Below are 17,396 nucleotides of genomic sequence, written 5' to 3' on the forward strand. Positions count from 1 at the left end.
GACACTGTTCTTGGCAGGGACTTTGGGTTTTATTTAAAGCATGATAGACTCTGGAGTATTTTGAGAAGGACAGTGGCGTTTTCTGACTTGTGTCCTTAAAGATCATTTAGAATAACTAAGGAAACATCTCTATATGGAACAAAAGCAGAGTCAGGGAGGTTACTTAGAAGATTTATTGTCTCGGGTAGGAAGTACTGTTAGCAACTCATGATCAGTAGAGGTTTGGAAATGAGTGTGTAGTTTAAAGAGAGCTTCGTGGAGTGAGTGTCGTTACTGAAGATTGTAGCAGGAATATTAAAAGTTCTTATTAATAAAATCAAACCCAAGGCCAGTTATTGGGGTGAATGCTGGAAGATCTGAGAAGCAGAACAAGCTGCAGTTTCCTCACCTCGCCAGTTCCTCAGCTGGTCTTGTTTCCTCAGACTGCAAGCTTCTGTGTCCTCATCCCAATGGCTCTCAGCTGAACTGCTGCTCCAAAGCCTAAAAGCTGAACCAGTCAAATGCTTAACTAGCTCTGGTGCCTGGTTTTCACGCCTTATATGTAGTGGATAGCCATCCCAGCATTGGCTTGGAAGTTCCAACCCCCATTGAGGCTTTGGTAATGGTCACACCCACAAGGCAGGGTGGGGGAGGAAGCAGAAGACGAAGGATTGCTAAGAGGTCACTCTCTGGGTTCCCGGACTCTGGACGCTGGAGGTAGACCGTGCAGAGTTCTCCAGAGAACATGGCTGGACTGCACTATACCCTTGCCAGACCCTGTAACCTACCCCCTCATTTGTAAGTACCCCACAAAATAAACCTCCCTTTTAACTACATGGAGCGGCCTTAATAATTTCACCAATACTTATATATCTTTTCTGTTCTCTGCCATCACTCCCTGGGATTAAAGGCTCTCTTTCTGAGATTAAAGGTGTGAGTCAACACGCCTGACTGTTTCCAATGTGGCTTGAACTCACAGAGATCTGCCTGGTTCTGCTTCCCGAGTGCTGGGATTAAAGGCGTGTGCTACCACTGCCTATCCTCATGTTTAATATTGTGGCCGTCCTGTTCTCTGACCCCAGATAAGTTTATTTCGGGGAACACACAATATTTCAGGGAACACAATACCACCACAGAAGATGGATGAGAAGTACAGATTTTCTGGGAGGAGCTGGAGGGACAAATGACAGGAGAGAAAGGGATCTAACTCTATTTCAATTAAAAACATATTGTTTAAACATACTTTTGTGCCAGGCAGTAGTGGCACATGCCTTTAATCCCAAAAGTGATGTCTGGGCAGAGAAAGGTAGGTATATAAGGCATGAGGAGTAAACAGCAAGTCTCTCTCTTGAGGCTGAGGATTTCATAGAAGTAAGAACATGGCTGGCTTGTTATGTTTCTCTAATCTTTCAGCTTTCACCTCAATATCTGGCTCTGGGTTTTTTTATTATTATTAATAAGACCATTTATCAACTCGAGTTACAAATGTATTTTTATTCAAAAGAAGTGCATATTTACACCAAAGGATTTCATTCAGAAATATGAAACATGAGATTACCAGTAGATTCCAAAGCAGAAATGTTGATAATTAATTGACCTCATCAGTTTCAAGCAAAAGGAAACAGGAAATAATAGTGTTGGACATGTAGGGGTGATAATTTGAAACTCCTATATGAACATAGGGAGATCTAAGTGCAAGAGACTGAAGCAAGGTTCTGGAGGATCTAGAAAAGCAGCCTGGGAGAGCCTATAGGAAATGCATGTCAACTGGCTTTCTTGGGGGCAAGAAGACTCAGTGCTTTAGAGTGGGTGGTCTTCTTTCTCACGTGCTACTGAGATCCCAGTTGAGAATTTACATTTGGTAAGCTACATGTCTTTAGTATTCTTGACAAGAAAGAGTTTGGAAAGAGCTCTCAATGACAGTAGGCCGACTGAAAAAAGAGGGCTGGAGAATACGGCAATGATTTTTCAAAAAAGAAATCTCTTTTCATAGTCTTCAGACCTTTCTCGCTATGAGTACACAAACAACCTCACCAGCTCCTTGGCACATGCAAAACAGACTGAAAGTCTGTTCCTTGAATCCTCAAAACTCAATGTTCATTTAAAAAAATAGTCAAATTTTCAAACCCTTACCAACACCTGTCTGATATTCACTTGAGAGACGTCATTTTGAACCAACTCTCCAGGTGATTTTAGTGTGGATGGGTCTCTGAATGGCTGAATTTTCTTCATCTTATTTCCTGCTTTGATTTTCTGTCTAGAGCTCTAACTTACCTCCATAGCTTTGTAAAGCTCCTATGCTTTACAAAATTTCTTCAAAATTCCAAGAGTATTTCCTGTGATAATGTCCTTGCATTTCCAACCAAAGTGCTCAATACATAATACCTGATTAATAAAGATAATATTTAAAAGTATTTCCTCATTGCTTTTGTCCTCAAGTTAAGTAAGCAGTATAGGGTTTGTAAGTTTTCACCTATCCCAATTTGTCACAATCTGGTAAACTGACTTCCGTTTACATGTATCAAGTTAGTAAATCTTCCAAGTAAGCAGCCTCAGTGTTCTTTACAAGGGACACATGCATGATTTTAAATGAGGCAAATACTAAATAATTCTAAACATTTCTCTGTATATCTGGTGTCAGATGAATATGCCCTGAGGTGTACTAATGATCACAGCATCAGATGGCATTGGTTTCATGAGTGAACCCAGGGACATTCCCTTTGATATTAACCTTTCTTTAAAATGGATTTTCTCTATTTTCACTTCAGCACCAAAAGAGTTAGTCCTGTTTATTAACTACACCTGAAGTTTTGCAACCTTAAAGTATTTTAAAAGGAGGAAATTAACTAATTTAGACTCAGTTTTGCTTACACTGAAGCAAGTATCTTCCTCCTCCTTGGATTCTTTGTGTTGTTATCCTTTAGATCAAAACTTCAAAGAAAAGGGCTGATGGACCAGCTATTCATTTACTGAAGCTCGATTTTGCTTGCCACCAGCTTTTCTACTCAGGTGATCCTTTCATTTCGATTCTATCTGCGTCTTTGATGTGTTTAGTTCATGCATGGAGAGAAAATTATGGTATACTATTGGCTCAAAAAACATATTCCATCATATCCTAACATTGCAGGAAATATGGGACATTTTCTCCACTGTGAACTGCCTGAATGTGCTTAAACAGAAGTTCTAGAAGTAGAAAGTAATGAATAAGACAGTTGTATCTAAATCATTGAACATTTCAGTTACCAGGCATCAGAATGGACTGGATGAATTTTACAAGAAAGATTGCTGCCTAAGTACCAACTGCAACACATATTTCCTAAATCTCTATTACATGACAAAAAACAAGACCATAAGCCAGTTGGAGTACAGTAGGCCATGGGGGTGTCCATGAATTTAGGATTTGATATTACATAGGTCTGATTCTTTTTTTTTTTTTTTTTTGAGATGATGGTAATAATAGCAGGGCCTATCTTGTGTTTGTACTGAGATTGTACATGATGACATATGGTTCTCAGCAGTCTTTATCTCAGTAGTTTATAAGCAATAACTACTAGAGTTATAGTTATTTGTAAGTGTGGACTGCTATAAACTATACTTGCTGCTAATAGGCCTCCACAACATCCACCAGGCCACCATTAGTGTTCATTGTGAGCCACAGAAGTTGTAAGGAAAAGCTGTTACTGGCTTTATTGTGTCTACACAGAGGTAAAAGTAACAGTGCCACTAATATAGTATATAAACTATTAGTAGAGACAGTCTCTACTAGTAATCACAGTAAACATGATATTCCTATCACCTAGGTGATGGTAACAAAAGCTAGCATCTTCCACCTAAATATACACTGACCTGCTAATCTTCAAATTGTAAGAAGGTTATGCCAGACTCAACACAATGGAGAATAATTCTCCCCTATAAACCAGCTTCATGGCAGAGCTTATATGAGTCATACATATCCAGACCTTAAAACTGCTGGTGCATTCAGAGGAAGCCAAGGATTAACGTTTAATAAAGAGCTGGTCAGCTCTGGCCTTTTTAATTGCTGGGTGGTGGCTTGCTATAATTTGGTGCCTTAGGCCATTGTAGTCTTCCAGAATATTCCACAAAAGAAATCTGTCTTTTCTGAACTGTTCTAGTAATAGAAGACAGATAACTATTTTTAAACTAAATTGGAAATTATCATTCTATATCATGTCCCAGCATGTATTGGTAAATGCTGCTTTTCATATCATTCAGTAGGCCATGAATCTAAAAAGTTGACATTTTATTCTTCTGCCTTCAAGTAATTAAAAAATACTAAAGCTACATAGGTAAGAATATTACTAATAGTTTTTTTTTTTAACTAAAGATATAACACACGCTAGAAACTAAAGGTTTATTAATTTATTTAATAACCAAATCCTCCTCAATTTGGAGGTAGATGTTGTTAAAACCCTAAGCTACAATGAAATTAAACATAGGGTTATTTTGCTTTGTTTATTGGGAGGTGGTTGGTTTTGTTTGTTTGTTTCTTTGGTTGGTTGGTTGGTTGGTTGGTTGGTTGGTTGGTTGGTTGGCATTTTTGCCTGGGTTTTAAGATTTGACTCAAGATACTTATCTAGGATTTCCCATTCAGAGCCTGCTGTCCTTAGATAAACTGTGCATTAGTTAGGTGTTCAGTAAGTTTTCTTTTGCTATCTCAACAACACAAGAAACAGGTGAACCTAAAGAATACCATTTTTAAACTAATGGTTCATGAGGCTAGGGGGTCCAAGGTCACAGCTCTGGCATATGCCCAGCATCTGATGAGGATGACCTGCAATATTACAAAATGGACTTTGTCAGATGGAAAGAGGTAGGGAGCATGGTAGCTTTACTTTGTCTTTAACATCTTCAAAGGATGTCAAGGACGTCTTGCCCTCCAGATGTCACCATCACAGTTGCACACTATAGTGGTTCGAATGACAAATGTCCTCCATAGATTCTGGCACATGAACACTTCATCCTCAGTTGCTGATGCTGTATGGAGAGGTTTAGAAGAAGTGGCCTTGGAGAAGAAAGAGGACTTTGAGACATTAAGACCTGGCCCTTCTTTCAGTTTTCTCTCTCTGCTTTGTCTTTATTAACTTTCAGCATCCTGCTCCAGCAGCCATGCCTGCTGCTTGCTACCATGTTTCCTGCCATGATGGGCATGTATCCTTCTGGAACTGTAATTCTAATAAGTTGCCTTGGTCATAGTGTTTTATCACAGCAAGAGAAAATAACTACTACATCCAAGGAGGCAAATACTGCTGTCCTAAAATTTTGGGTATTTGGATTCCAACACAAGAACTTCACAAGTGACATTCAAAACATCACATATGTGGTCATAAGCAAGTTTCACACTATACTTAACCCATCTTTCCTTTTTACAAACTGGATAATTTTAAGCATCTTCTTTTCTGATATGTCAAGAGATCCATTGGTATTTGTCACAGATTATGTTATGTTATTGCAATAGTAGGGGTATACATGTGGTACTTATGTATGACATTCTACACATTTAATCAGAATCTATTAGGGGCTTTACTACATAGTAACAAAAAACAGCTGAGTTCCCAAGGATGGCAGTAAGGGAAAGTAGAAATTACAAATACAAGTATTGATCACGGTGGCTCCTTCCTGCAATCCTAGCGCTCTCAAGGCAAAGGCATGAGAATTGCTGCAAGTTTGAAGCCAGGTTGGCTTATGTTGTGAGGTCCAGACCAGGGGTGGTTATTTAGCCTAACACTGACTCAAAAAACAAAACAAAGAAACAAAAACAGTAAAAAGACATTACCACCATGAAGCAATTCCCTCTGTTTGCTATAGCAGTTGAGCAGTGATGCCTGAGTCCAACTATAACAAAGAAGTTCAGTAAAAGCTGGATCCTCAGCAGAGAAGCAGTTACCTTAGAAGACCCACCCAGAACAGAGAGAAGGGGAGCCTCCTCAGTCTAATCAGCCTCTTCAGCCTCTCCCTGTAAAACCCAAAACACAGGAAACTGAAACACACATCTCTTAGAGGTCAACCTTCTTAGCCTAAAAATAGAATAAAAAATTTAAAAAATCTTAAAAAAATAAGGAATTGATCAGAGTGAGATATCTATAGAAAAACAGTAACAAAATTATAAATTAGCAGTTACCATATTTTATGAATCACCTCTTGCATCTCCTATCAACTTTTTTCAAGAAAACTTCCTTAACTATCTTTTGGGTTTATTTTGGTGGGTTACATCTGTAGGAAATGAAAATGGCACTATGTTACATAAACTAATAATTGAAATCTAAGCCTTAATCTTAAATTCTACAGAGACTCATAGTGTAAATTTCTGAAATCTTTTCTTGACATTCTGAGAGATGCATTTCAATATCCCTTTTAAGAGTTATGTAAACATATTAAATCTCTGTAGAGTCTATGTTATTATTCCAGATATTTCATCTTTATATAGAAAAAAGGGAATAAACAGTGTAGAGGTGGCAGGTGAGGGGTCTTGGGAGGAAATACCCAGCAAGTCATAGATCTGAATGTAGGAAGGTTACCAGGGCATTCTCTCCACATCATCACATATGGGCACAGAAACAAAGTAGACAGGGGTAAAGAGGATCTCAGCAGACTGTGGTTACCATGGACCTTCTCAATTTCTCAACACTGGAATGAGAGAGCTTGTCTGAAAATACATGGACAATCCTCAGTATGAGTTTGGGGATTTGGCCATCTTCTACAATAGCAATACTCAACATTCAAATAATGCTCTATACCAATACAATAATGCTAGCCTGATTTATTTATTGATTGCTATCAATATTATTTACATTATAATTCACCCACATCATACAAAAATGTCATAATATAAATTTTATTGTTCAGTACTGCTGCCCTTATTAACAATATCATAACAATTTCATGATTATGTTAAAATACATTACCTGATTTCTGAATATTCATGAGCATAATGGCCCAACCAATTCTAGCCAAAAAACAAAACAACAACAACAACAAAAGAAGTCCTTGATAACTTTGGCCAATTCATTGAGAGAATTGGGAGAAAGAGTTATCAAAAATAAAGATAGTTTCTAGAAGATATCTTTATTCCACGTAAAATAATTATGTGAGCATAATGTTTAGTTCAAATACATGCATAATTTCAACATAGTTCTGCACTTAAAAATTGAGAAAAGAGCCAAGCAGTGATGGCACACACCTTTAACCCCAGCACTCTTGAGGCAGAGCCAGGTGGATCTCTATGAGTTTGAGACTATCCTGGTCTATACAGAGAGTTCCATCCAGGACCAGCTCCAAAGCTACAGAGAGAAATCTTGTCTTGAAAAAAAAAAAAAAAAGAATTGAGAAAAGAGAAACAGTAAAGAACCAAGTCAAGCTGGGCAGTAGTGGCGCATGTCTTTAATCCCAGCACTTGGGACACAGAGGCAGGTGGATCTCTGTGAGTTCGAGGCCAGCCTGGGCTACCAAGTGAGTCACAGGAAAGGTGCAAAGAGCTACACAGAGAAACCCTGTCTCAAAAACCAAAAACAAACAAACAAACAAATAAACAAACAAAAAAACCAAGTCAAAGAACTCTGCATCAGCTTTTCTATATCCCAGGAGTTTCATTCTTGGTTCTTAACTGCCGTACTCACCCCCCCCACACACACACACACATACACATACACAAAACCTTCCTAGAAACATGAACACAGATGAAAATGCTCATATAATGAACATAGGAATTACTGTGGGCAAGCACACAGGGCAACCAATGAAATCATGCCTGATAGAAGAGATAATATAAATTGAATTTAACAGAAGAGATAAACAGGTTTGATCTTTAAAGTCTGACTGTGAAATAATGTTTGCAGTAGAATTTCTGGGCAATGACAAGGTTTGATTCAATTCAGATAACTATCCCTATGCTTAATTCTATGCTTGCTATATTGAAATATAGCCTGAAATAAGACTTAATTCTGACATCCTTAAAACCCCCAAGTATATAGGCTTCTGACATACAAGATCTGAAAGATTTTCAAAATGAAGATCAATTTAATAGTGCAACAGGTACACAGTTTTAAGTACTGATCATTTATAATAAAGTGAGTATTGTCACAAAATTGCAAAGTGTGACTAATATACTTTGGACATGTTTTGAAATCAATCAATGACAACAAAAACTTGCTACATATAATGAACAAAATAACAAGAAAATAGAATGTTCTCATCATTGTAGTCTGTCTTGATGAATATGATGGTAACAACTTTGTTAAGAATGAATCATTTCAACTCAACCAACTTTAAACTGAATAAAAAAATTTAGATTGAGTAATACCTCCAGAGAACTCTGTATACTAATATGTTAGCACATGGATAACTTTTTTATGGGCATTTTTTCAAGAACTGTGCCTGGGACCAGCCTCAGCAGTTTTGGGGGTCTGATGGACAGGATACCTGGAAGGCGCAATAACTACTCACAGACAATGTTCGTACAGCTGACAGGTCACAACAGGCTTCTGCAGTTGCTAAGTTTCTTTTGCTTCCCTAGCTTCTCTTAGTTTCTCTTAGCTTCTCTTGGCTTCTCTTACTTCCTTTAGCTTTCGCTACAGCTTCTTTAGCTTCTGCTTTTGCCCTGATGACCTCAGTCTTTTATTATCATAAGTAAAGGGGGAACAGAAAGAAAAGGGGAAATCACCCAATACAAAATGTTCTCATGATTCCAAAGGTTATTCTTAGAAAAGCACCAATGTATTCTTCATCATCTTTTACTAAACACAGGAACTATCCCAGACTTAACACCAAAGCAAGTATAATATATTTTTATTATTAATGATTATACAATCTTTTGAGCACTTGACCCAAAGGCTAGCAACATGCAATTTCACAAAAAAGATAAAAATAAGAATAGTGGTCAATGTACCAGACAGTCATTTCCTTCTCATACAGCCTGCTCCAACCTCAAGACCCCTGTAGCCACCTAAGTTCCTCCTCAGCCTTCTACAGACTCTAAGCCCCATGACTGGTGGGCTACAATGACCTCAGACAAGTCAGCAACTTCTGTCCTTCTATATCCAACAATTCCAAGGAAGACCTAATCTAATTTATAGAGCTTCTATGAAAGGAAGCTCATCTTTCTTGGCAGCTCTTTTCAATCTAGGAACCCAATAAAGCTTGTAGCAATCACTCCATCAATTGTCACATTATCTCCCCACTCCTTCAGGAGGAATCAAAAATATCAGGATTAAAGTTGCCATCTCCCTTTCTTGGTGGAAGCCACTATTTTTCTCCTATGCTAGGACCCCACACTTTAAGTTTGTCCCATCTTTATGTTATTCCATCCACAGTCTTCTGGACTCCCTTAGGAGTCCCTTAGGATCTCAAGTTTTACACAATGCCCTTGGAATATCCTCAGAAACTGAATTATTCATCATGCCCAAGTTAAGTCCAGTATGTTGATACACACCATTTATTTGGTATAGTTGACCACACATTCAGTACAGTTTATCCAAGCCTAAAAAGCTTCTCCAGACTGCATGTTCTTTTCTGTGAATTACATAACTGCCTCAACCCTAGCCTGGGTGATCATCTCTGTATAATTTCCTGTGAAATTTACTTTACTCCTTTCCTGTGTCATAGAAATCACCATTGGTCTAAGAACACAGAACATGAAGATAAGATAGAAGAAAAAGACTATTACAAGAAATATTTATATGGAGGAGGGCATGACATGTGCATGCCATAAAGCATGATGTTGGGACACATAGGCATTTCTGCCTTGGCCCTCTAAATGCATGCTAAGCAGAAGATCCAGAGGGGAACACACAGAGGGTTGATGGTCCACAATCTCAGGTCCCCTTTTCTCCAATCTGTGCTGGCAACATGTCAGCCATCTTATATGCCGTCCCCGGCAGACCTCTGGTTGACTTACTTAAATACAGAATGAATAAATAATTGGTGAACATACCACAGAGAGCAACTTTCTTCATTATGGGGATCTACTAATTAATTCATAATCATTTATCCCATTGCTGTTATAATTTTCATATGGAACCACAATGAAGTACTTAAGATCATGCCTATATAATGTATACATTATAATGTAAATATATATATATATATATTCTATTTAATTCATTTTATTATTTAAAATTTATCAACTCTAGGAAGAATATTTTTCTTGAGATTAGTGTTCCCATGGAAATATTTCAAAGGCTTTTAGTGTCTGTTGAATTCTTTTTTTTTTTTTATAAAGGAAGAATTTTCAACTCTTTCCTTGTCTTTTTACTTTAATATAGCTAAATCTGTTCAGAAGAGCTCACTTAAGTTACTTCCTTTAGAAGTTTTGTTCTCTTGTGCTTTTATTTCTTTTAAAAACTTACAAAAAATAAACGAGGACTTCTAATTTCTATTGTAATATGTTCTTTAAAAAGCTAGAAGACAAAATAACAGTTCACACTGAGATAAACACAAGTTTCCTGTGAGTAAGAAGTCAAACGAAGCTTCATTTCAGGCTTACTCTAGTGAGCAGAGGGGCTTGATTATGGTGCTGTTTCTCTAGTCAAAAGTCAATTCAGCTCACGCAACAGTCTCCTTCAGACCTTGGCTCCAGATGCTCTTTTCTCCTTCTTTGTGTATTTCAAGTAAAATTCTCTTTATTTCTTGGACACGTAGTGCCAGGGGTGACTTAGCTGACACAGACACAGTGGCACAAACTCCTCACATCTGACTTACAAATAAGTTCACCTCGGGCCTAACAACGAAGTCTAACTCTTTATAAATTAAAAAGAATAAAACAAAATGTCATCTTTCCTTAATTTTATACTTATCTACAAAACTGAATAATCAGTCCAATTATAGCATGTAACAACAGTTGTTTGCCAATTCTAATAAGAAAAATGAAAGACAGAAATATTGTGCGGGGCGTCTTATGTCATCTATGTCATGTATCTGCTATACTAATTTGTTGTCTGAGAAATTAAACAACTATACACTTACACACAAGGATTTTTGTATAAAAATACACAGCCTTCAAATATTTATGTCAATCAAGACTAATAATAATAATAATAATAATAATAATAATAATAAATTCAGCATGAGCTATTTCTAGTACCACATCCATTGGAAATGTTACACCTTTTCTAACAACTTGTCCAAATCAAACATAAGTAGATGCTAACTTTATTTCTTATCTTTCAAAGAGTTTACAGTAAAACAATAAAGCATTCTTATTAGGAAGATTCTTCACTGATCCTTTTAAATAATCAAGGTCAGTTCTACTTTGACAGCATCTGGGTCCTTATTTGTTAACTATCAACAATTAACTGTTGAGATTAATGTTTCCACTTACTCAACTATAATTAACTAATTTATGCTTACATAATAGTTGGGGATTTCATTCTCAATGCTTACAAAGATGTCTATGAACTACTGTTTGTCTCCTTGTATCTAGTAAGTGTCAATGCAGGAAATGAACCAGTATTCTAGACACTAAAGAAGTTGACTTCTGTTCCACCCCATGTTTTGCTGAGGTGTTTCACTGTCATTTCTAGGGAAAAGAAAGAAAGATCCAAGCTTTGTTTCCCTCATTGCTCCTCTAAGCTGAGATGTCTAGAGACTCATTAAATGGGAACATTCTAACAAGGACATTTCTGCCTCAGATTATTAAGTAGTGAGGACAGAAAGAAGAGCAGAGAAAGTGCAGCCAAATGGGCTCAACACACGGCAGGGGCAGGGACAGTGCTGTTACCATTTCTCCAGTCTCTTACTTTTGTGCAGCTAAAGTACTGTACACCCCAAACTCCATGCAAGTAAGCAGTTGTTGTTTCTCTAGATGAGTTCAGGAAATGACAATTAATTACCTCATGAACCCTTGCAGTCCTCCAACCTAGAAGTTATTGCAGGCAATATAGATAAATGCTTCATAATTACTTGATGAAAAAATAATTGTTTCATTGGCATAAATACACACTACTTGAAGATGGAACGCTCACTGCAAGAACTAATGAGAAGCATTTAGCAAGGCATATTGTGAATGATTCTTTCCAGGTTTGACTAGCATCATTTTCCTATGAAATGTTGAAAATCAACCCCCATTATACCTAATTATATATTTAACACCTTGCTATAAAGAATGATTGAGGTCAATTTTGTTTTTCTATAGATTTCTTATTACAAACCAATGAGTGCTTACACATAAAAATATAGATAATCTAAAAAAGGATGCGCCTAAAAACACACATTTAAAAGTATATATATATATACTCAAGATGTTGGATTCACCCACCTCCATACATTTTCATTTGGACCATCTGTAATTCTATTTCTAGAGGACTTAATTGCATTTTTATTTGAAAAACCTGGGGGAAATTATTCAGTCTTAAAACATGGAATTGTAATAATCTGTGAAGTCTGTGCTTAATTTATTTACTTTCCTTTCCTTATAGTAATGCCTATCTCCATGTTAAAAGCACCTTTAATCCTGAAGACATTAACACCTTTTTGTTATACTTGCCTGAAACCAAACTGCTGAGAACAGAAATTGAAATAATACACGAGAATTTCAGCCCATCCTTCAGATTCTTTTTACCTGATGCCACAAATAGTTGATATCTGGTCATTTCCATGCATAATAGCATTGATCAGCCTTACACCAGGATCTGCCTTGGTACAAAACTTCAGTGTATTTGCATGCTTACTTTAAATGTCAGTAGAGCCAAATAGCTAATTTAGTCAATGAAAAGTGAGTGAAATAAAGATATGTTACTTTGGCCTTTGTGTAAAATCTTATATACAGGGCTTTCTGTAACTGTCCTGGACCAGCTAACTGGGGTAATGATCACAGTCTACAGCCTATGGTAAACATGGGGTCCACCTACTAAAAATGGCAAGTAACTGTCAGCCGCATTCTTTGTTGTTTGTGAAGAAGAGAGGGAAGAACAAATTCACCCCAGTCTCCTGCCATTACTTTGCCTAAGAAGGAACACAATGCTTCTTTGTGTTAAGGCTTAGTATGTTAAGACTGGTCTATTGTCACAGCTTTCCAACATATACCTCTAATGAGAGTTTCCTTTTATCTTTAAACTAGTTACATTTGCTTCATTTTATCTTAAAACTTTTATTTTCCATCATTCTTCAGTCATTTGAAGAGTTACTGTGAAACCATCAGAACATGTCTTGCAAAATTCCCCATGCAGTGGGTTAGATTAGCAAAGAACCCATCTGGTTTACATTTGGATGTGTATCATCTCATTCAGTCCAAAGACCTGCCTCCCACAATTGCTTATAGACAAGGAGTATGACAGGGGAACTAAGGTTGGCCTGCTCGTAAAAGACCCCAATTATCTCTAACTTTGGCTTCAATCAGAAAAGCTTTGGCAAATCAAATCCTTTGTATACTGAAGACCAGTACAGGAAGTACTGTCCAAGCCCCCCTTATTCAGGGATAGAGTAGCAGGGTGATGTGCTGTCTTTCCTAGGTCTATGCAGCTGGCTCAGATTTAACTGGCTTCTCTATCTGTCTCTCCTTCAAAATAGAAACATCTAAAAAATGAAACAAAACAAACCTTGCACATCATATTTGGCATTATTTTTTTAATGAAACCACAATTATTATCAGACTCCATATCTGAGCAAACAACACTAGCCATTCATTCTTTGGAAACTTTCATTTTTATTATTGATTAAACAATAAAAAGTTATTATACAATAGCCTGAAAACTAAAATCAAAGTCAAGGTTTTGGTTCTTTAGATGCTACCGAAACTTTGAGAAGGGTTGTTCTGAGCACTTCTCTGAGGATGATGATTTGCTAGAAATCTTTGGTATTTCTCACCTGGTATAACTTCATCCTGATCTCTGCTTCAGTATTTAAATGAGTTCCTTCCTCTGTCTCTTTCCATATTCTTCTGTCCTATATGGGAGCCAGTCATATTGGATAAGATCACCCTCATCACTGCATGTCCAATTTGTTACTTCTGTGTAGACCAAATCTCTAAATGAGTTCATCTTTTGAGGTACTGGGTTTTAGAATTTCAACACAACGTTTTTAAGAGGGAAAAGTCAAAGTTGTACTTATATAGCTTATGGATGGTAGGATATAAGAAGTCTCAACCTTCATAATTATGTGAACTGATGCTACTTTGTATTACATTTCTACACTTTCTGTATGCCTCTGTCTCTATCTGTCTCTGCCTCTCTGTCTCTCCATCTCTCTGTCTGTCTGACTCTCTCTGTCTCTGTCTCTGTCTCTGTCTCTGTCTCTGTCTCTCTCTCTCTCTCTCTCTCTCTCTCTCTCTCTCTCTGTGTGTGTGTGTGTGTGTGTATGTGTGTGTTATTGGTTCAGAAGCTATAAGTTTCAGGAGGGTAGGCTAGGATATTGAAAGTTTCTATACTGTAGTCCAGATCCACCCCCACTCCCCCCCATACACACACCTGCTGGACTGCAACCACATGACTGGGAAAGTTGACTGCAGTAAGAAAACAAGTAGTTGAAATCCAGGAGTCAGAAACAATTGGCTCCAGCACAGGCACTCAACTGCCCAACGCGTTCTGGCTCTAGTTATACTAATGGACCACAGAGTCAAAGCAGCTCTCTGAATACTCATGAAAACTTATGATATTGGCTAGAAACGAACCAGATGAGAAACCTCTTAAATCTTACTAGATATGCACCTATGGAAACATTGTAGGTCAAATGTTTACAAGTCAAACCTTGAACATAAAAAGTAGGGAATCATAATCTTGCAGTAAATCCCCAGTGTGAGCTAGCTGATAGGAGCAAAATCTTGTGAATGGAGGAATGTTGGATGTATTAGGTATAATTCTGTATCGTCAAACTTTTCAGTCATTTGCTTCCAAGAGACCTATGATATTTTGCACTTTCCCTAGTTCCAAAGGAAATAATCAAAAACAGGAGTGGTGGTATACAACTGCAGTTCCAACACTCAGAAGTTTGGGGCAGGGGATTATTAATTCAAAGCCAGTAAGTGGATCCTTAATAAAATTCTGTCTCAGAAACAAACAAAAATCAGGCATTTCATAGAAAACTCGTCATGGGCTCTGAATTGACACAGATTTCAGAAGGTCCAAAACATCATTCTGATACACACAAACCAGTTTAGGAGCTTGTACCTGTGACAGTCAGGTTCAAGCCCAACTCACAGTGCATCCTTGGTATATTAAACATATTCTGGGGTTATTTTCTATCTCCAAAATCCATAATAGGAATAAATATACTAATCAGCTCACAGAAACCCCACAATGGGGAAAAACAAACAGCCGTCACTACCTAGAGAAACAGTAGATAAAAATCAACATAGGAGTTATGGGATTGCAGTGATGAGTGTTACCATCAAGGACTTGAAAAAGTAAATACCAGGAGGCCCAAACCATAAATACAAAGAACTACAGACAACTAGGGAATGCTGAGAGCAGGAGAAATAGTCTTCTTCAGGAAATAGCATACCTATTTGTTATCTGATACCAAATGGTCAGCACTGATCACATACATGTAAGTCATATTACACAGACTGAGTAGGTTATATTTAGGAATATCTATATATGTATACATATATGTAGGCAACAATTAATTTTAAAAGAGGCTATGAATTTGAAAGGGAGCAAGAAGGGTAGGTATATGGAAGAATTTGTAGGGAGGAAAGGGAGGGGAAATGCTGTAATTATATTATAATCTTAAAAGTAAAAGAAATAAATGTCCACTTAGTACATGCCATGTTTGTCCTTCTGAGTGTGGGTTACCTCACTCAGAATATTTTCTAGTTCTATCCATTTGCCTGCAAATTTCATGATGTATTGTTTTTTACTACTGAGTAGTACTCCATTGTGTATATGTAATACATTTTTTTTTTATCCACTCTTTGGTTGAGGGGCCTCCACAGGACTGGACTAGGCCCTCTGCAAAATAGAGACAGTTGTGTAGCTTGATCTGCTTAAGATGCCTCCTGGCAGCAGGATCAGGATCCATCCCTAGTGCATGAATTGGCTTTGTGGAGCCCACTACCTACTGTGGGACACCATGCACAGCCTTGATACAGGGGGAGGGGCTTGGACTTGCCTCAACTGAACGTACCAGGATCTGCTGACTCCCCATTGGAAGAGTTAATGGGGGATGGGTTGTGGGGGAAAGGCTGGGGGGCAGGAAGAGGGAAGAGAGGGAGATCAGTGGTTAGTATGTAAAATGAATAAAATAAATTTAATAAAAAATAAAAGAAATAAATGGAAAAGGAATAAATAAAGTTAAATTTTTAAGAGGAAAAAGAATTTGAAAGATTTCAGGGTAGTGATTTGACACCACATATCCATTCAATGTTCTAAGTAAGCCTGAGTAGGCTAATTACATTAGCTCTTTTCTGTGTAAAAAGGTACTATATTTTTTCTTACTGAAAAAGTCACTCTAGATAATGATTTTTCCCTCCTACACCCACTGTTTCTGCCATAACTACGATCCGTGGCTTAAATTCTTCATCTACCATAACAGCATCTTATGCAACATTGCTCATAACAGAAAATCAGAGAAAGTAAAAAGTGTAGCAGTACACCTGGTCCACAGAATTCATTCATTACTCTGGTCTCAATATCTGTGCCCCTCAATCTCCTGAAAATTTGTATATTGAGATCTAACTCCAGACTGATGGCCTTAGGATTTGAGGAGTTGCTGAATGAAAGTAGAATCCTCAAAAAATACATTTAGTAGCTGTCTTAGTAACAATTCCTTTTTGTGAGAAGACACATTCCTTAAAGAATAGAATGTTTATTTTGGTCACAGTCCATCATGGCAGAGAGTGCTAGGGATAGGACCTTGAAGCTATGGATTACGTTTCATAAGCAATCTGGAAGCAGAGACAGATTAACCCTAGTGCTTAGCTAGCTTTTTCCTTATTAATATAGGACCCAAACCCAGGGGATGATGTCATCCATAGTTAGAGTAGGTATTTTCAGCTCAGTCATCAAAATGTACCCAGGGGCTTACCTACCCTAAAAAATAAACCTCTCAAAGATGTGTCTTGGTGGTTTGTCTCATAGTTGATTCCAGATACTGTTACAAACACTAACCATCACAACTTTACCTTGTCAACTTGATGGGTAATTGCACCACTTTTGACCCCCAAGTCTTTGTCATCATAGTTTCACAGCCATTTTGTAATGAGAATTTTGCACTCAATTTAATTCCATAAGTCTCCACAACCTTAATGATTTTAACACCATTTAAAAGTTCATGTTTCATCTAGAAACTGAAGGCAATCTCTTAACTGTGAGCTACTATAAAAACAAGTTACATATTTCAATATATAATTGTACAGGTTAAATACTCCTCTTCTAAATGGGTACAACAGGGTCTAGGAAAGAATAATCAGCCCAAACAATTACCAAAGCACAGCAGGACATCCACCAAATCCTACAGCTCCAGGTCTGGCA

The sequence above is a fragment of the Onychomys torridus genome, chromosome 6, assembly GCF_903995425.1.
Source record: "Onychomys torridus chromosome 6, mOncTor1.1, whole genome shotgun sequence".
Classification (NCBI taxonomy): Eukaryota; Metazoa; Chordata; class Mammalia; order Rodentia; family Cricetidae; genus Onychomys; species Onychomys torridus.